This window comes from Mirounga leonina, unplaced genomic scaffold, assembly GCF_011800145.1.
Source record: "Mirounga leonina isolate KUSES-001 unplaced genomic scaffold, KU_Mleo_1.0 Mir_242, whole genome shotgun sequence".
Classification (NCBI taxonomy): Eukaryota; Metazoa; Chordata; class Mammalia; order Carnivora; family Phocidae; genus Mirounga; species Mirounga leonina.
In genome coordinates, this window is record NW_023270627.1 from 1052094 (window position 1) to 1074234 (window position 22141).

The window sequence follows — 22141 nt, forward strand, 5'->3', positions numbered from 1 at the left end:
GTCACTATATTACCTACCTCTACTTTTCACCTCCCATGCATTTCTGGTTTGAACTCGTGAAACTCCACTGTCAGGATTTGTACTTAGGTTATCAATTACTTTCTTCAAATATCTAATTGATACTGTTATGCCTAGTTTTACTTGATCTCCACCTTTCAGCATGGCTAATGCACTTGGCTTCCATTCTGTCATATCCTCTTGATTTTCTTCCTGTTCCTCTGTCAGCAACTTTGTAGTCTCTAATGCAGATTCCTCTTCCCCAGGTTTCCCCTTAAGTGGTAGTGTTTCTGAAGGATGTCCTAAGTGTAGCCATCTAGATCTATTTCTTGCTCCACATATTGTATCCAGGGAATTCCATCTACTCCCTTGTTTCAGTGATCTATGGACTGGCAAGTCCCAAATCTGGGTCTTAGTTTAGATCTCTCTCCTGAGCTCAAAATCTCTCTACTAAGTGACCTACTGGACATCAGTAGGTCCCCAGTATAAATCATCCCTCTCTCCATTCCTTGCTCCTCCAGCCTTCTTTGCTCCTGTATTACCTCTCTCAGTGACTAGTACCACTTAACTGATCAAAGCAAGAACCTAGGAATAAACTTTAATTTTTCTCCCTCACCTACATTCCAGACATGAAATGAGGGTTCACGAATTTAATTTCTGCATCTTCAATATCTTTCAAATCTTTCTTTTTCTCCATCTTCACTGCCACTATATAGCTCTTGGTCATCAACCTGTTCTTACAGTAGCTTCCTAATTAGTCTACTTACTGGTCTTGCCCACCTTCAATCCACACCCTACATTGAAGCCACTTGATCACTTCTGATCATGTTGCTCCCTGTTTATATTCCTTCAGTGGCTCTCCCCCCAAATCCTAGCTCCTTAGTATGGTAAAAGGCCTTTAAATGGCTTTGAATATTGGTTCTCCCTTGCCCTGGCAGCCTCATCTCATCACTCTCCCTTTCCTACAGACCTGCAGGTCCCTGTGGACTATATGCAGGTGTCCTCTGTCTGAACCTGTGCCCTCAGCTTTCCTCACTGCTCCTCCCCCCACAACAATACCAACACCTGATTTAGCTAATTCCTACCTATTCTTTCATGGCTCAGTTTAGATGTTGCTTGCTCTAGGCCAGTGGTTCCCAAACCATTATCATCAACATCATCTGTAAACTTATTAGAAATGCAAATGCAGTATCTACCTGCTCTCAGGCTCATTATAATCTAGTAAACATAAATGAATAGGCAATTAAAATATAATGGTTTTGGGAAATGGTATCGCAAAAATAGTGGAATAAAGAATCCCATAAGTCCATCCATCCATAAAAGCAATGAATAAAGTGGCAAAAACTATTAGAATCAACTGAAAAAGAATCAAAAGCTTATAGCAACCAGGGGGATGCTTAACTAAGAGAAAAACAGCTGAATCTGAGTAAAAGAGTTTTGTGACATTTTAACATACTGTTCTACCCAGTGTCCTAGTTCCCATTCCCCAGCTCAGTGGTGAACTTGAAGACAACATCCTGCATTCTCAGGACAGGTAACTAGTACTAGGCAAACACAATGGACCTTATTCTTAAAAAATTGTGGTTGCTCATTTTGACCTTTCTGGCAGCTCCCTGGAAGACTAGTTCAAAGGGCCCGCCTTTCTCTTTTTTAAATTCCAGTATAGTTAACATGAAGTGTTATATTAGTTTCAGGTGTACAATACAGTGATTCAACAAGTCTATACATTACTCAGTGCTCATCATGACAGGTGTACTCTTTAATCCCATCACCTATTTCACCCATCCTCCCACTCTCCTCCTCTCCATCAGTTTGTTTTCTAGAGTTGAGTCTGTTTCTTGGTTTGTCTCTCTCTTTTTTTCCTTTGCTGATTATTTTATTTCTTAAATTCTACATATGAGTGAAATCATATGGTATTTGTGTCTCTGATTGACTTATTTTGCTTAGCATTATACTCTCTAGCTCCACTCATGTCATTGCAAATGGTAAGATTTTATTCTTTTTATGGCTGAATAATATTCCATTGTGTGTGTGTGTGTGTGTGTGTGTGTACAGCTTCTGTATCCATTCATCTATTGATGGACACTTGGGTTGCTTCCATAATTTGGCTATTGTAAAAAATGCTGCAATATAGGGGTGCATGTATCCTTCTGAATTACTGTTTCTGTATTTTTTTGGGTAAGTACCCAATAGTGTGATTACTAGATCATAGGGTAATTCTCTTTTTAACTTTTTGAGGAATCTCCATACTGTTTTCCACAGTAGCTGTACCAGTTAGCATTCCCACCAATAGTGCATGATGGTTTCATTTTCTCCACATCCCCGCCAACATTTGTTATCTCTTGTGTTTTTGATTTTAGCCATTCTGGCAGGTGTGAGGTGATATCTTATTGTAGTTTTGACTTGCATGTCAAAGGGCTTGCCTTATTTCACCAAACTGGGAACCCTCCCAAGGCGAGGTAGCTACCCGGGGGTCATCTGACTAAAATATTTAAAGGTAAATGGATTGGTTGATGCTACCTGGAACAAGGGATAATGGTTAGGACAAACAACAGACTAAACAAAAAGGAAGAAAGGCTGGGGAATGAGATCTTCTGGGCAAAAAGGGCTTTGAAAAGCTTCCATATATTCCCAGGCATCTGGAAAGCTGAAAAATGCTCATAAAAGAACATTAAACTTTCATATCTTGCTGACCTGAGACACTGCACAAGCAGGAACTAAAGTTTAAGGCAAAGTTGTAAAGTGTTTGACTGAGTGCTGAAGGCATGTCCCAACATGCACATACACACAGAAAGTCCATGTACAAAAAATAAGAAATTTTAAAAAGGTTTTATTTGTTCAAGGCTTTAAGAAAATCTCTGTTAAATCACTAGCTCATCACTAAATTAACAGAACAGAGACTTCAGTGGCTATATATAACAAAGGATATGGATATTACAGAATTAGTTCAGAAAAGCCAGTAAGCAAATAAACAGCAGCAACTACTCCAAGGAACAACAATAAATGCTGGGGAGGATGAAGAATCTGATTCCAGATTCGCCACATTATAATATTCAAAATGTCCAGTTTTCAAAAAAAAAAAATGAAACATGCAAAGAAACAAGTGTGGCCCATATAAAAAAAAATAAAAAGAAATTAATGGAAACTGTCTCTGAGGAAGCCCAGGCATTGTACGTATTAGACAAAGACTTTAACTATATTAAATACGGTCAAAAAGCTAAAGAAAACTATGCACAAAAAACTAAAGAAAGAATGATGTTTCACCAAATAAAGAATATCAATAAATAGATAGAAATTATACAAAGGAACCAAATAGAAATTCTGGAGTTGAAAAGTATAATAATTGAAATGGAAAATTCACTGAAAGGATTTAACTGCAGATTTGACCATGTAGAAGAGTCAGCAAATTTGAATATAGGTCAATTGAAATTATACAGTTGAGAAGCAGAAATGAAAATAAAATGAAAAATAATGAACAGAGCCTAAGAGACCTGTGGTACACTATTAAGAATATCAAGGTTTGCAAAATGGGAGCTCCAGAAAGACAGGAGAGAAAAAAGCCAGAAGGAACATCTGAAGAAAAAAATGACTGAAACTTCCCATATTTCACAACAGACTTAAATCTACATATTCAAGAGGCTCAAGTAATCAAAGTAAGATAAACTCAAAGAGACTCACATTAAAACACATTATAATCAAAGTGTTGAACGCTAAAAGAGAAAATCTTGAAAGCACCCTGAGAAAAGTACCCACTATATACAAGGGATTCTTAGTAAGATTAAGATCTATTCTCTTATCAGAAGCCATGGAAGTCAGAGGGCAGTGGGATAACATATTCAAAATGCTAAATGAAAAAAAAAAATGTCAACAAAAATTCTATATCTGGCAAAACTGTCTTTCAAAAATGAAGGAAAAATTAAGATATTCCAGATAAATAAAATTGAGAGAGTTCATCACTAATAGATCTACAAGAAATACTAAAGGAAGTCCTTCAGGCTGAAATGAAAGACACTAGACAGTATCTGAAATGCACACGAAATAATGAAGAACACTGGTAAAGGTAACCATAGAAATAAATATAAAAGTCAGTATTAATGTATTTTTGGTTTGTAACTCTTCTTTTTTTTCTTATATAAAAGACAACTGTATAAAGTAATAAGTATAAATCAGTGTTGTTGGGCACATAATGTTGAAAGATTATAATTTGTGACACTAACAGTGTAAAAGGGAGGGCAGAGTGATATATGGCAAAGTTTTTGTATTACTGAAACTACACTGGTATTACTTTAAACTAGTTTATTATATATTTAGAATATTAATTGTTAATCCCAAGGGCAACCATTAAAAAAATAACCATATATAGTAAAAAATGAAAATGGAATAAAAATGGGGGATTAGAAAACATTGATTTATCATAAGAGCAGGCAGTAATGGAGAAGCTGAGGAATAAAAATAAAAAAGATATATAAAAACAAGTACCAGAATGATAGAAGTATGTCCTTCCTTATGAGTAATTACATTAAATGTAAACTGGTTAAATTCTCCAACTAAAAGGTAGAGATGGCAGAATAGATTTTTATCTAGATCCAACTGTATGTTGTCTACAAGAGATTCAGTTTAAACCCAAAGAAACAAATAGATTAAACTGAAACGATGGAAAAAGATATCCCATGCAAATAGTGACCAAAAGAGAACTAGGATTCCTATGTTAATATCAGATAAAAAATACTTTAAGACAAAATTTGTTAAAAGAGGCAAAGAAAGACATAATTATAAAATTGTCAATCCATCAAAGTATTAATATTTGTAAATACATATGCACCAAACATCAGAACCTCAACCTGCATGAAGCAAATACTAACAGAATTGAAGAGAGAAACAGAGTTAGTTCTACAATAATAGTTGGAGACTTCAATACCCTGACTTCAATAATGGATAGACTAGACAGACAGACAATAAGAAAATTGAGGGTTTCAACAACATCATGAATAACCTAGATCTAATAGACATATATAGAACACTCCACCCAACAACAGCAGATTACACATTTTTCTCAAGTGCAGAGAGAACATTCTTCAGGATAGATACAAATCAGGCCACAAAACAAGTCATGATAAATTGAAAAAGATTAAAATCATACAAAGTATCTTCTCTGACCACAGTGGATTGACATTAGAAATCAGTAACAGAAGGAAATCTAAAAAATTAACAAATATGTGGAAATTAAATGGCACATTCTTAAACAACCAATCAGTTAAACAAGAAATCACATAAGAAATTAGAAAATAATCTGAAATAAATCAAAATGAAAACAACATACCAAAGCTTTATACCAAAGCTTATACCAGATGCGATGTTTAGAGGGAAATTTATAACTGCTAACGCCTGTATTCAAAAGAGAAGAACTATATCAAATCAATAACCTTTCATTGTAAGAAATTAGAAAATAAAAAGCAAACTACATCCAAAGAAAGCTGAGGGAAGGAAATAATAAATATTAGAGTGGAATAAGGTGAAATGAGTAATAGAAAAACAATAGAGACAATAAGCAAACCACAGTTGGTTCTTTAAAAGGATAAACAAAATTGACAAACTTTTAGTTACTCTGACAAGGAAAAGGGGGAAAATTCGTATTACTAGAATCAGGAATGCAAGGGAAGACATTACTGGCAACTTTACAGAATGAAAAGGATTATAACAATACTATGAACAGCTATATACCAAAAAAATTAGATAGCCTAAAGGGAATGGACTAATTCCTAGAAACACAGAAATTGCCTACACTGACTCAAGAAGAAGTAGGATATCTCCAAAGACCCGTAATAAGCAAAGAGATTGAACCAGTAATTGAAAGCTTTTCGGTAAAAAAAAAAAAAAGATCAGGACCAGACGGCTTCACCAGTGAATTCTACCAAATACTTAAAGAAGAATTAACACCAATTCTTCTCAAACTCTTCTAAAAATAGAAGAGGAAAGAACACATTTGTAATTATTTTATGAGGCCAGCATTCCTTTGACTCTAAAGCTAGATAAAGACATCACAATAGGGGTGCCTGGGTGGTTCAGTCCATTAAGTGTCTGATTCAATTTTGGCTCAGGTCATGATCTCAGGGTTGGGAGATCAGGCTCTGCACTGAGAGTGGAGCCTGCTTGGGATTCTCTCTCTCCCTCTCCCCCACTGTCCCTGTTTGCATGCTTGCATGCTCTCTCTCTAAATAAATAAAATCTTTTTAAAATAAGACATCACAAGAAAAAAATTACAGACCAATATCTCTTATAAATAGACATGCAAAATTGCTAGGCAAATTACTAGCAAAACAAATTCAAAAACATATTAAAGGGTTTATATACTATGACCAAGTGGGATTTATCCTGGGAATGCAAAGTGTTCAACACACAAAAATCAATCAATATAATATACCATTTTAATAGAATGAAGAAAAAACCATACCATATTAATAGAATGAAGAAGAAAATACAACCATCTTAATTTATGCAGAAAAAAGCATTTGACAAAAACCCAACATTTTTTCATGATAAAAACATCAATAACTAGCTGTAGAAGGTAAGTTCTTCAACTTGATTCTTATCGGGATTTTATGAAAAACTCACAGCTATTATCATACTCAATGATGAAAAACTGAAGTCTTTCCCCCAAATATCACAAACAAGACAACAATGTTGTTCTCACCACTTCTACACATCACTATACCAAAAATTCTAGCCATGGCAATTAGTTGAGAAAAAGAAATAAAAGGTATTCATACTGCAACAGAGCTGTCTCTATTAGTAGAGGTATCTCTATTAGTAGATGACATGATCTTAAATATAAAAAACCCTAAAGAATACACACATACACACACACACAGATAATTTGAGCTAATAAATTTAGTAAAGTTGTAGGATACAAGTTCAACATATAAAAAATTACTTTTATTTCTGTATACTAGTGATCCAAAAATGAACTTGAGTAAACAATTCCATTTATTATATCATGGAAATGAGTAAAATACCTAGGGGTAAATTTAACCAAGGAAGTGAAGGATGTATATGCTGAAATCTATAAAACACCACTGAAAGAAACTGAAGGAAACCTAAAGAAATGGAAAGACACTCTGTGCTCATGGGATCAGAAGATATAATATTGCTAAGATGGCAATACTTCCTAAATTGATCTATAGATTCAAGTCAATCCAGAGACTGCAATGCATTCCCTATTAAAATTGCAACTGAGTGGCACCTGGGTGTCTGCCTTTGGCTCAGGTCATGATCTCAGGGTCCTTGGATCCAGCCCTGCATCAGGCTCCCTGCTCAGCAGGGAGTCTGCTTGTCCCTCTCCCTCTGATCCTCCTCCCAGCTTGTGCTCTCTCTCTCTCTCTCTGTCTCAAATAAATAAATAAAATCTTAAAAAAAAAATTCCAAATGACTTATTTTCATAAATGGACAAACTGATACTAAAATTCATACGAAATTGCAAAGCACTTGAAATAGCCAACCCAGGGTAAAAAAAAAAAGTGGGAAGACTCACACTTTCTGATTTCAAATGTTATAAAGCTATACCAAGCAAAACAGTATGGCACTAGCATAAGGATAGATATATAGATCAATAGAATAAAACTGATCATCCAGAAATAAACATTTATTTACATCCATGGTCAACTGATTTTTGACAATGGTGTCAAGACCATTCAATAAGGGATAGTCTTGGGGCGCCTGGGTGACTTAGTTGTTTAAGTGTTCAACTCTTGTTTTCAGCTCAGGTCATAGAAAATGATACAGCCTCCATGGAGAACAATTTGGTGGTTCCTCAAAATGCTAAACATAGATTTTTCCATGGGACCAAACAATTCCATTCCTGTTATTATATACCTGTGAGAATTGAAACAGATTCATACAAAAAAGCCTGTGTATGAGTGTTCATAGTAACATTATCCATAATAGTCAGGAGTGGAAACAACTCATCCATCAAATGATGAATGGATAAACCAAGTGTAGCATATATATATATATATATATACACACACACACACACATATATATATAATATTACTTTTTTATAAAAACACATGAAGTACTGATACATATTACGACTTGGACAAACCTTGAAAATATTATGTGATGGGTAAGAAGCCAGACACAAAGAGTCACATATTATATGATTCCATTTCTATGAAATGTCTGGAATAGGTAAATCTATAGGGACCGAAAGCACATTTATGGTTGCCAGGATTTGGGGAAGGGGTGGTCTATTCAACGGGCTTAATGTTTATTTTTGGGGTGATGAAAAATATTCTGGAATTAGATAATGGTAATGGTTGCACAACATTGTGTATGTACTAAAAGCCAGAACTGTACACTTTAAAATGGTTAAAATGATGAATAAAAAAATACAATGGTTATCATTCCTGCAGAAAAGGAGAAAATTCTTCTGTACCTTCCTGAACATTGCAGCCCTCGTCTATTGTAGTCCCAGGGTATTCTTAGCCATCTGGTTGTTTTTTCCCTCCCCCAGGTGCTGAGGTGAGAAGCACCAGCCTTAAAACTTGGACTTTGCACTAGTTTATTTGCAGTGCGACTATTTTAAACTTAGGTACACCATTCCCCTCTCACAAGTGTTCATTCTGTAATCTTAGGCTTGTAAAAAAAAATGGAAGAAATTTGATAATCAATATAGCATGGTGGATTCCCTAAAATAGAGGTCAATAATACTAACTGATCTAAAATCAGACCTTCTTGGGGCGCCTGGGTGGCTCAGTCAGTTAAGCGGCTGCCTTCGGTCAGGTCATGATCCTGGGGTCCTGGGATCAAGCCCCATGTCAGGCTCCCTGCTCTGCGGGAAGTCTACTTCTCCCTCTCCCTCTGCCTGCCACTCTGCCTACTTGTGTTCTCTCTGTGTCAAATAAATAAATAAAATCTTAAAAAATAAATAAATAAAATCAGACCTTCTTTCTTTATTTGGTAAAAACACCTGATTCCTAAACCACATTCCTTTGGAATTGTTTCAATTGTAACAATATTGCAAATAAAGAACATTTTATAGCAATTGTGTGCTTGTGCTCCAAAGATGTTTAATTTTGAAAAGTTTTGGATAAAATCTTGCAGAGAAAGATTTAAATATAGATACTATTGCTCCTTCTCCATTGTTCTCCCACCCCCAATTTACTACAGAAAGATATTTCAAACAATAAGCAGATGATGAATCATTCTGAAGACGAAGGAGAAGAAATCAGATTATCAAAAGTTAAGAATTACATGCTGTTCCTTTCCTTACATCTAGAGTAAATATAAATTCTATGGCCATTGTCTTCCAAGTACAAGTATAAAAATAGGTTCTGTCCTTGTATTTCAATTACTTAGCACTGATTAATGAGTAGAAATAATTTTTTTAAAGATTTATTTATTCATTTGAGAGAGAGAGTGCACACATGAGGGGAAGGCAGGGCAGAGGGAGAAGGAGAGCGAGAATCCTCAAGCAGACTCCTGCTGAGTGCAGAGCCTGGCAGGGTTCCATCCCAGGACCCTGAGATCATGACCTGAACTGAAATCGAGTCACCTGCTTAACCAACTGAGCCACTCAGGTGTGCCAGCAGAAATAATTTTAAGTTAAAATTTCATTCCAAGTTTCAGTGTTTTTAAAATTTAATGTTTTACTATTTAATATGACATTTTGGTATTCAAAAACATGATTTTAGACAAACCATAAAAACAAATTTATTACAGATGGTTGTCTAATAGCATCATTACTTAAATGAGCAATTATATTACAATCTCAAAAGGGAAGCATAACACTAATGGTTTTGTAGTTAGAAAATTTTTAAAATGACACCATTTTAATGTTACTATTTAAATTTTGATCTGTTCTTACTTCTAACTCATGATTTAGTTTTGCTGTCTGAACAAAACAAAACAAAACAGAACAAAACAAAACCCTTTTCCTCTGAAATAGGTTAATCACAGATAAGTATTTCCCCAGGCATATCCTAAGGCAAAGTTGTTTGAACCTGTTTTCTCTTCAATCATGATTGTTCAAATTACAATGTGGTAAAAATAACAGAAAACTTGTTTCTCTTTCTAAAGACAGTTTTAATAATTTTATAAGATCTAACACTCTAGTCTTTCAGTCTCTTTAGTGTATATTTAAAGATAAAGAAAATAGTACCAGACCATAAGGGACCACAAAGATGACAAAAATCTTTGCAAATATATAGTTACTCTTTTGTATGTGTGATTACTTATAAAAACAAGAAAACAAAATTCTCAATGAATAGTTACACATTAACTTATTTAACCTATTTTAGGTGTTAGTCTCATATCAAAGAAATGTTAAACAAAAGGAATTCTAAACAATTTAAATAATAAAAAATAAATATAAAAAACCCTCTAAAATTACTGTTGCATTCACCTTCACCTTAACCCACAGTAAAATACACAAAATATGTATTAGTTAGCAAGTAGAAGATGCCACCACAAAAGAAATTCAGGAGATCTGCTATGTATGTAACAACTGCTCAGTTTATCTGACTAGTAATATTTTTAACTTCTTAGATGGCATTAATTATTCTTGAAATAGAAGAACTTTCGGTTATTGTCAATGAAACTTTTAGAAATTAATTATGAAGTATTATTGTGATCGCTCTTTGGTTCTTGTGCTGTTTAACTATTTACACTTTGTCTCACTGCTAGATTTAAAACTCTTTGACTTAAACATTCCAGGTCCCAAAGTCTCTACTACATTAACTTGCCTATTACAGATCATTTAAGTGTTATACAGTATCACAAAGACTCATCTATTTTTACATGCAATTTGATTCCTCCATTAAAACTATAATATATGATCAAAGTAACAAAAAAAGAAAACTATAAACAAATAAAAGGAAAGAAATGAACACTACCTAAAAACACTGTTAGCATTTTGGTGAATTTTATTCTCTAGTATTTTTTCTAATGTATATAAAATATTTTATAATATTAGGATTATAATATATAATTTATATGATTTTTAAAATATAATATGGAATTCTGAGCATTGTCATATAACATTCTATATTTGTAAATAGCATGATATATGATAGCACATAATCTTTCTTTTTAAAAAGATTTTATTTATTTGACAGAGACACAGTGAGAGAGGGAACACAAGTAGGGGGAGTGGGAGAGGGAGAAGCAGGCTTCCCGCTGAGCAGGGAGCCCGATGAGGGGCTCAATCCCAGGACCTTGGGACCATGACCTGAGCCGAAGGCAGACGCCCAACGACTGAGCCACCCAGGCGCCCACAAATAATCTTTTTTTTTTTTTTAAGGTTTTTATTGATTTGAGAGAGAGAAAATGAGAGAGAGAGCATGAGAAGAGGGAGGGTCAGAAGGAGAAGCAGACTCCTTGCTGAGCAGGGAGTCAGATGCGGGACTCGATCCTGGGACTCCAGGATCATGACCTGAGCCAAAGGCAGTCGCTTAACCAACTGAACCACCCAGGCACCCAATCTTTTAAGCAAATCATTATTATTATTTTTTATTATAAGCTACACTCCAGTGGGCATTTTTTTCTCACTCCTTCAAAGCCCCTGAAAGTCTAAGGATGGAAAATAGAAATCTACTGTATTAACTTATATATGTATCAGCTGTTAATATCCATACTGGGGAACATTGTTTCATTTCTTTTGTCAGGTTTAGAATGCACTGAAAATTAACTGAAAAAGTAATTGAGAAGATAGGCAGTAGTACAAGGTTAATAAGTTTTAAAGATATAAAGTTTCATATTTTTATATTGGAACAGATGCCAACTTAGGAAAAATCTTCTAGTGACTAAAGAACACAGGAAAAATTTTATCTACGTAAAACCTGGCTATAATATGAAAAAAACTGAGCAACCTTCTGCAGATGGACTCTTCTTAGCAAGTTAAGAAGTATTTGCAATTATAGCCTTTTACATGAGCTTGATCTGTTTTGTTTAGGTGCCCTTCATAACTTCTTTGCTTATATACTAGGGCCTGCTGTATTGTGTTTTTCTCTCCACCACATTCTCAAATCCTCCACAACCACTGACAAACCTCTTTCTTTCATGTCACCTTCCCAGACTGCCTGACTGGATATTACATTTTCTTGCTGACACCTAGACTGTAATCTATGTTTCTGAATATGTTTGTTCTACCTATTTGTCTATATTTTAAGAATATTTATGAAATTCTTGCAGATAAATTTTTGTGTACACCCTTAATTTTTTTCTTTAGATTTCAAAAAATAACTCATTTTTTAAAAAGCTCTTGATACATATTACCAAATATTTCCAGTGGATTGTACCATTTATACTCTGTTCTGCAAAGTATGAGGCTATCTTACCCCCTGGATATTTAATATTACTGATAGTTATAATAAAAAAAAACCTTTCTCCTGAAATAAATGGAATATTAATCTATAATTTCTCATTCTTTTATTCAATTTTTTTGAATTTAGTTTTATAATTTGTTGAAATTCTTATAAGTTGAGATGAGACTGTAACGTAATTTTTTCTAGACAAAGAGCTAATTTTCAAATGCTTGTTTATTGAATTGGCCATTCTCATTCTATTGTTTTGGAAAGCTTTCTCTCTAAAAGTTTCATAGTGCTTTCATCTTGCTAATGCATATCATCTCTTGGGATTATTCCTAGGTAGTTCAGGCTTACATTTAAGATTGTGAATAGGAAATTGTCATTATTACCTTCTCCAATTTAAAGGTAAATAGAAAGGTATTGTTTTTCATACAAATCTATACACCTTGCTTACCTCTTCTTGATTGAATTTTATAATTATTTGAATAATTCTTTTTCAGAGATAGCATTCACATGCTCATAAAATTCTCCATCTTATGGTGTATTTATAAAATTCGGTGGTTTTAGTATATTCATAAAACTGTGCATCATAACCCTTATCTAATTCCAGAACATTTTCATCACTTCAAAAAAAACCTCATACCCACTAACTATTACTCCCCATTCCTCATTTTCCCCTAGACCCTGGTAACCACAAATCTACTTTCTGTCTCCATAAATTTGTCTATTATGAATATTTCATGAAATGAAATCATAGACTATGTAGCATGAAAAAATACACTTCATACTTTTCCTGATGAATAATATTCCATTGTATGGATATACCACAGATTGTTTATCCATTCATCAGTTGATATATGTGTATATACCTAGGAGTGGAACTGTTGGGTGATATGGTAACTTTATGTTCAATATTCTGAGGAACCAAACTGTTTCAGAAAATGGCTGTAGCATTTTACAATCCCACCAGCAACGTATGAGGTTTTCAAATTCTCCACATCCTCACCAACACTGTTATTATATGACTTTTTGACTACAGTTATCCTTGTGGGTTTGAAGTGCTATCTCAGTGTGGTCTGATTTTCGTATCTCTAATGACTAATAAAAGTTAAGCATCTTTTCAGTACATACATGCCACTTGTGTATCTTCTTGGAAAAGTGTCTATTCAATTCAATTCCCATGTTTAAAGTTGAATTGTTTGTCCTTTAGTTGTTGAGTTGTAATACTTCTTTACATATACTGGATACCAGACCCTTATCAGATATATAATGTACAAATATTTTCTCCTATTCTGCAGATTTTTACTTTTTTTTTTGCTATACAGTTCTTTTATTAAAGTTAAATTTATTTACAGAGAAAGACAAATACCATATGATTTCACTTATATGTGGAACTTAAGAAACAAAACAGAAGAACATAGGGGAAGGGAAGGAAAAATAAAATAAGATGAAACAGAGAGGGAGGCAATTCATAAGAGACTCTTAACTATAGGAAACAAACTGAGGGTTGCTGGAGGGGAGATGGGTGGGGGGATGGGGTAACTGGGTGATGGGCATTAAGGAGGGCACTGGAAGTAATGAGCACTGGGTGTTGTATGCAACTGATGGATCACTAAATTCTACCTCTGAAACTAATAATACAGTATATGTTAATTAAATTGAATTTAAATAAAAAAATTCTTAAAAGTTAAATTTATTTACACAGAACAAAATCTACAGATCGGTGCACAAATCAATGACTTTTGATGAATGCAACAATTTATGTAACCCACACTTCCATCAATTCAGGAAGTTCCCGTATGCTTGTTTCAGCTAGACTTCATTGGCATTCACCAAGAGACAACTACCACTGTAATTTTTTCCCCTACAGATTAGTTTTACCTGATTTACATCTGATTTACAGATAAATAGAATTATACAGTAAGAACTGTTCTGTGTCTGCCTTGTTTTGCTTAACATATTTTTGAGGTTTTCTCATATTATTGTGGATAAGTAGTTTTTTTTATTACTTAGTAATATGCCTTTGTATGAATTATTGTAATTAGTTTATCCATTTTTCTGTTGATGGACATTGTGTCGGCTCAAGTTTGGGGCTATTACAAAGAAAGCCATTGTGATCATTCTTGCACAAGTCTGTGTGGGTATGTTATTATTTATCTTGGGTAAATGTCCAGGAATAGAACTGCTGATCATATAGTAAATGTATATTTAACTTTGTATGAAAATGCCAAACAGTTTTCCAAGTGGCTAAGCCATTTTTCATTTTCACTAACAATGTATGAGTGTCCCATCTGTTCCACATTCTCACTAACACTGGTGGTGTTAATCTTTTTAATTGTAGCCATTCCAGTAATTACAAAATGGTATCTCACTGGGATTTTAATTTTAATTTCTTTAATGACTAATAATATTTAGCATATTTTTATGTGCTATTGGACATTTGTGTGTCTTCTTTTATGAAGTGTCTGTTCAATCCTTTTTATTGTATTGTTTGATTTTTCATAATTTGTAGAACTTTATATATTATGGATAAAGCCCTTTGAAAGATATATATGATGAATGTTTTCTCCCACTCTGTAACTTGATTGTTTTGTCCTTTTTAAAAAACAATTGAGGTATAACTGACAAATAACATTATATTACTTTCAGGTATGTAACATAATGACCCAATATTCATATATTATGAAATGATCAACACAGTAAGTCTAGTTAACACCTGTTGCCATTCATAGTTACAAAATTTTTTTCTTAATGCAGACTTTTAAGATCTACTTTCTTAGCAACTTTCAAATATGCGATACAGATTTATTAACCATTGTCACCATTCTGTACATTATATTCCCATGACTTATTTATTTTATACCATTTGACTCCTTTCACCCATTTGCCCATCCCCCACACCCACCCTCTGGCAACCACCAGTCTGTTCTCTGTATCTATGAGCTTGGGTTTTTTTTTTGTTTTTTAGATTCCACATATAAGTGAGATCATACAGTATTGGTGTTTCTCTCTCTGACTTATTTCACTTAACATAATACCCTCCAGGTCCATTCATGTCTCAATGGCAATATTTCATTCTTTTTTATGGCTGAATAATATTCCACTATCTATATCTACCACCTCTTTTTTATCCATTCATCCATCAGTGGACACTTAGGTTGTTTCCATATCATAGCTATTATAAATAATGATGCAATGAGCATGGGGTACATATATCTTTTCAAGTTTGTGTTTTGTTTTCTTCAGATAAATACCCAGAAGTGGAATTGCTGGACCATATGGTAGTTCTATTTTTAATATTTTGAGGAACCTCCACACTGTTTTCCATAATGACTGCACCAATTTACATTCCCACCAACAAGTGTAAGAGGGTTCCCTTTTCTCCATATCCTTGCCAACACTTGTTATTTCTTGTTCTTTTTGATAATAGCCATTCTTACAGGTGTGAGATATCTCATTGTGGTTCTGATCCATATTTCACTGATGATTAGATGCTGAGCATCTTTTCATGTGCCTGTTGACTATTTGTATGTCTTCTTTAGAAATATGTCTATTCTACCCATTTTAAAATCAGATTTTTTTGTTATTGAGTTTTATGAGTTCTTTATATATTTTGGATATTAACTCCTTATCAGATATATGAATTTCAAATATTTTCTCCCATTCAGTAGGTTGCCTTTTCATTTTGTTGGTCGTTTCCTTGGCTGAGCATAAGCTTTTTATTTTGATGTAGTCCCACTTGTTTATTTTTGCTTTTGTTGCCTTTGCTTTTGGAATCAGATTCAAAATCATTGCCAAGACTGACATCAAGGAGCTTACTGCCTATGTTTTCTTCTAAGAATTTCATGGCTTCAGGTCTTACATTCAAGTCTTTAATCCATTTTGAGTTAATTTTTGTGTATAGTGTAAGATAGTGCTCCAGTTTCATTCTTATGCATGTGGCTGTCCGGTCTTCCCAGCACCATTTATTGAAGAGACTATCCTTTCCCCATTGTATATTCTTGCTTCCTTTGTTGTGAATTAACTCACCATATATGAATGGGCTTATTTCTGGATAGTTTTCTATTCCACTGGTCTCTGTTTCATTGTTGTTGTTGTTTTTAAGTAGGCTCCATGCCCAGCATAGAGCCCAACACAGGGCCTGAACTCATAACCCTGATATCAAGACCCAAGCTAAGACCAAGAGTAGGATGCTCAACCTACTGAGCCACACTGGTGTCCCTCTGTGACTGTTTTCTATGCCAATGCCATACTGTTTTGATTGCTGTAACTCTGTAATATCGTTTGAAATCAGGGAGCATGATGCCTCCAGCTTTGTTCTTTCCATTTGTTTATGTCTTCTTCAATTTCTTTCATCAACGTGTAGCTTTCAGTGTACAGGTCTCAGTTACATTTATTCCTAGGTATTTTATTCTTTTTGATGCAATTTTAAATAGAACTGTTTTCTTAATTTCTCTCTATGATAGTTTGTTATTAGTAGAGGAACACAATAGATTTTTGTATATTGATTTTATATCCTGCAACTTTACTGAATTCATTTATTAGTTCTAACAGATTTTTGGTAGTGTCCTTAGGATTTTCTGTATATATTATGTCATCTGCAAGTTGTGACAGTTTTACTTCTTCCTTTCCAATTTGGATATATTTTACTTCTTTTTCCTGCCTAATTGTTTTAGCTAGGACTTCAAACACTGTGTTGAATAAAAGTGATAAAAGTGGGCATCCTTAGGGTGCCTGGGTGGCTCACTCGGTTAAGCATCTGCCTTCAGTTCAGGTCATGATCCCAGGGTCCTTGCTGGGATCCCTGCTCAGCGGGGAGCCTGCTTCTTCCTCTCCTTCTGCTGCTCCCCCTGCTTGTGCTCTCTCTCTCTCTCTCTGTCAAATAAATAAAATCTTAAAAAAAAAAGTGGGCATCTTTGTCTTGTTCCTGATCTTAGAGGAAAAGCTTTCAGCTTTTCACCATTGAGTAGGATGCTAGCTGTGGCCTTGAGATCCTGTATGGCCTTTATTATGTTTAGGTACATTCCCTCTATACATTAATGTTCAGAGTTTTTATCATAAATGATTTTTGCCTTCATTCTGTCACTTTATTTTTTATTGAAGTATAGTTGACACACAATGTTATAATACTTCCAGGTGTACAACATAGTAATTTGAGAATTTCATACATCATGCTATAATCCCTGCAAGTGTAGCTACCATCTGTCACTATACAATGCTATTACAGTATCATTGATATATTCCCTATGCTGTACCTTTTATCCCTGTAACTTACTCATTGCATAACTGGAAGCCTGTATCTCCCACTACCCTTCACTCATTTTGCCCATCCTCCCACCCTCATTATTTTGTTACTTTCTCGACTGTATCCTTTGATGCACAAAAGTTTTTCATTTTGTTAAGGTCCAATTTATCTATTTTTTTCTTTTGTTTTGTTTGTGCTTTGGGTTTTTCTCCAAGACTATGAATGTTTATGTTTCCTTCTAAGAGTTTTACAGTTTTAGGTCTTACACTTAGGTCTTTGATCCATTTGGAATTAATTTTGTATATGGTGTAGATTTAGAGGGCCAACCTCATTCTTTTGCCTAGAGAAACCTGGTATTGATCTGTGTGTCTCTTCCTATTCCAGTATCATACTGTCTTGATTGCTGTAGTTTTGAAGTAAGTTTTAAAATCAGGAAGTGTGAGTCTTCCAACTTTATTCTTCTTTTTTAAGATTGTTTTGGCTATTCTGGTCCCTTTGCATTTCTGTATGAATTTTAGAGCCAGCTTGTCAATTTCTACAAAAAAGTTAGCTGGGATTTTAATAGGAATTAGGCTGATTCAATTTAGGAAATATAGCAATCTGAAAATACTAAGTTTTTCAAACCATGAATAAGGGATCTTTCCATTTTTTTAGGTTTTCCTTAATTTCATTCCACAGTGTTTTGCAGTCTTCAGAGCACCTTTGTAGTAGCTCTGTTGTTAAACTTATTCTTACATATTTTATTTTTATGTTATTGTAAATGAAAATATCCCCTTAATGTCAGTTTTAGTTTGTTGCTAGTGTGTAAAATACAACTGATTTTTACATATTGGTCTTGTATACTGCACCATTGCTAAACCTGTTTATTATGTCTAATAGTTTTTTGGTAGATTCCTTAGGATTTTCACTACAGAAGATCATGTCACCTGCAAATAGTTTTACTTCTTTCTTCCATCTGGATATCTTTTATTTCTTTTTGGAGTTTAATTGCTCAGGTGAGAACTTCCAGGACAACGTAGAATAGAAGTAGCAAGATTGAACATTCTTATCTTACTCCTAATCTTAGGGGGAAAGACTTCAGTCCTTCATCATTAAGCAGGATGTAGCTGTGGATTTTTCACAGATAACTTTTATCAGGATGAGGGAGTTCCCTTCCATTCCTAGTATGCTGAGTGTTTTTCTCATGAGAGTGTGTTGGATTTTTGTCAAATGCTTTTTCTGCATTAGTTGAGATTTGACCTTTATTATGTTAATATACTCTATTACATTGATTGATTTTTGTATTCATGGGCTAAATCCCACTTGGTCATGATGTATAATTCTTTTTGGTTGCTGGATTCTGTCTGGATTGAGATTTTTATGTCTATGTTCATAAGAGATATTGGTCTGCAGTTTTGTTTTCTTGTGATATATTTTAATCTATTTTTGCTATCAGGGTAATACTGACTTCTTACAATGAATAGGAAATGTTGTCTTACCTATTTTTCAGAATGGCTTGCAAAAAATTAGTGTTAATTCTTTAAATTATTGGTATAATTAATCAGTGAAACCATCTAGTACTGGGCTGTGTGTGTGGTGGGGGGAGATTTTTGATTACTAATTCAATGTCTTTATTTTTTCAGATCTATTTAGATTTTCTATATCTTCTTGACTCAGTTTTGGTACTTTGCTTCTATCTAGGAATTTCTAGAATAGTTGTGCTTCCAGTATTAAGTTCCTTATTAGTTCAAATCCAGTTTTTTGGACTGGACACATGTGAATTGTGTGTGGTGTGTGTGATGGTAACTAGAGGCCAGGTGAGCCAATGGCATGTTAGAAGGTATCACACAGGTAATACTATCCAAAATCACAAACTTTACATGAGTCCATGTCCTATAAATAGGACCTAAAAACTCCAAATGCTTATGTATCTAAGAACAGAACTTCAAAATATATGAAGCAAAAACTGAAAGAACTACGAGGAGAAACAGGCAAATATGAAATTTCCAACTATTCTCTCATTTGAACAAGTAGAGATAACTTAATAAGGATATAAAAAACTTGAACAAAATTATTGAACAACCACAAAACCACAGAAGACAAGTGCCCAAGATAGATTATATTCTGGGCCATAAAATGAGTTTTTAAATTTAAGTGGATTCAAGTCATACAAGGTATGCACTCTGACTACAACAGAATTAAATTAGAAATCAAAAACAAAGATTTTTGGAAAATCCCTCAAATATTTGCACACTAAATAATACTTCTAAATAATCTGTGGGTCAAAGAGTAATTCAAATTAGAAATTATTTTGAACTGAATGAAAATGTAAACACAACTCAGGTATTCTGGACTGGACACATGTAAATGCTAGGTGACGGGCAACAGAGTAACTGGAGGCCAGGGGAACTGATGGTGTGACAGAAAGGACACAGGTGTGTCTATCCAATAACTCAAGCCAAGCCGTTGCCTCTGGGTCCTGACAACAGCAGTGGGGGATGGCAGTAAAGGGCTTGCAAAAGCAGACTCTCTCACTGTGGCTAGCCTGCCTTTCCTTCCTTCCTTCCACCCTCCCTTCCTCCCTCCTTCCTTCCCTCCTTCCCTCCCTCCCCTCCCTCCCTTCCTTCCTACCTTCCTTCCTGTTTAAGTTAATATATTTATTATAGCAGGTCTTTATTCAAAAATATGGAACACTTCACGAATCTGTGTGTCATCCTCGTGCAGAGGCCGTGCTAACCTTTTTTGTGTCATTCCAGTTTTAGTATAAGAGCTGCTGAAGTGAGCACTCACTGTGGCCTTTAAAGCCTGGCTGCCCTTCTTTTTGCTACATGAATGAATGAATCTCATTTCCCACTTACTCTCTTTTATCTACTTCACATGAGGAAAAGAAACATTTCCACTTGAGGGCATACAGGATTTGTTAGTTTCTAATGAAGAACATTAGGATAAAGTATTTATCAACTAGTCTGGGAAGTACTAATTCTGAATTACCAGATGGGTTTTTATTCATAATTTTAATGTTGATTAACACACATACACACACACACACAATTGTACGCACACATAGATAAGTCGAAACCATACAATCCAGGCAATAAAAAAACCCCATGTTTCCAATGTGCCACATAGCCCCTAAACTATATATTCTAATTCAAACCTATTTCCAGAAATCTTGATGTAAAATGTTGATGCTGTGACAAGAAACTGGAGCATGTATATATATATATGTATATATATATAGCAAAAACAAAAAGAGAAGTTTAATATTGAAAAGCTCTGAATTTAGATGTTATAAAATAAAGTGTATTTCAAAATTATGTGTCACAAAAAAATCAAGTAGGACATCTGATGTCAGACAAAATAAGTAAAGCTTTAAAGTCTCTTCAGTTTTCTGAGTGGGATACATTCCCATTTTATTCCTGTCTAATATTTAATACATTCTGAAAAGTAGAACAATTAAAAAATGAATTTTACTTTTATTTCTAATTGCATTTAAAAAGGTTACTCATTGATGTTTTAAAGGTCCTATATGAATATAGACCTCTAGTTAATAAAAGACATCTTTTATCAATATGCTTATATTTCCCAAATCTTTTACTTCCTATAAGTAGATTAAATTGAACATATTAATTCATAAATGAAGCTATTCAAGCCAGCATCATTTAATTAGCTTCTGAAAGTGACAAGAATAAACCAACATAACAATATTTAGGGTCATACAGCTGGGGTCCTACAGGAAGCTAGATAGGGCAGTATGAAGTCATTAGAAGGGTCAGGGTGGGGAGGAATGAGCAGAGGGAATTGTCTTATCCTCTAGTTAGTCAGAGATTTTATAATCAAAAAGTAATTCATTGGAGCTTAGGAGATTCTGTTTTCATGGTTTCTGGGGAGCCATCCATAAGGACTGGCTGTATGCAAAGTCCCATAAGACTCAGACTCAGGCAGCTCTGGACAGATTATGAGTATGCCAACAAAGGGGAGATGAGTACAGGAAGGAGAAGTGACAGGGCACAATTATGCTTATTTCTCAGGTTTCAAGGGCGTCTCTTCTTCTAGGTCCTTCCAAGCGTATGAATGAACAGAATGACAGAAATGTAGAGCCTGCAAAACTAAGGTGTGTAACTACACACTTTCTGAAAGTTAATTAGAATCAGGATAGCACACAAATAGTTCTGTGCATTAGCATGAGTCGTTATGGTATACTATAACCTACTTGCTACTTCTTGACAAAGATTCTCTCCATAATCAAACTTTAGCCAGCCTCCTCTGAGTCTTCTGCTCGACTGGGCCCAAGCTTTGGACTTCCCTTGTCTTTGCATTGCCCAATTGTAGCAAAAATCTTACTAAGTCAGCTTAGTGAGAATCTCCCACCTTTGATATCTGAGACCACATCCGCCTGCCTTTCTCAAGACTCCTGTCAAGTTGGTTTAGCCAGACATTCTCCTTGCCTCTGATGCTTTCTCTTAGTAGTATTTCATCCACTGAACCATATCCTGCTCCTTAACTATAAATCCCCATGTTTCCTTTATGTATTCTGAGTTGAACCCAATCTCTCTCCCTTGCTGTAAAACCCATGTTGTTGTGCCCCTGAATAAAGTCTGTCTTACCATTGTTT

At 34.5% G+C, this 22141-nt stretch overlaps 1 protein-coding gene and 1 non-coding gene across 2 annotated transcripts in view; both read right to left on the reverse strand.

Moving 5' to 3' along the window:
- Positions 1-22141, reverse strand: part of GPR158 (G protein-coupled receptor 158) — a 475038-nt gene that overhangs the window by 39584 nt on the left and 413313 nt on the right. The window lies entirely within an intron of this gene.
- On the reverse strand, positions 20206-20312 carry LOC118026592. The gene has a single exon (XR_004683628.1). It is a non-coding gene; the product is annotated as a U6 spliceosomal RNA (small nuclear RNA).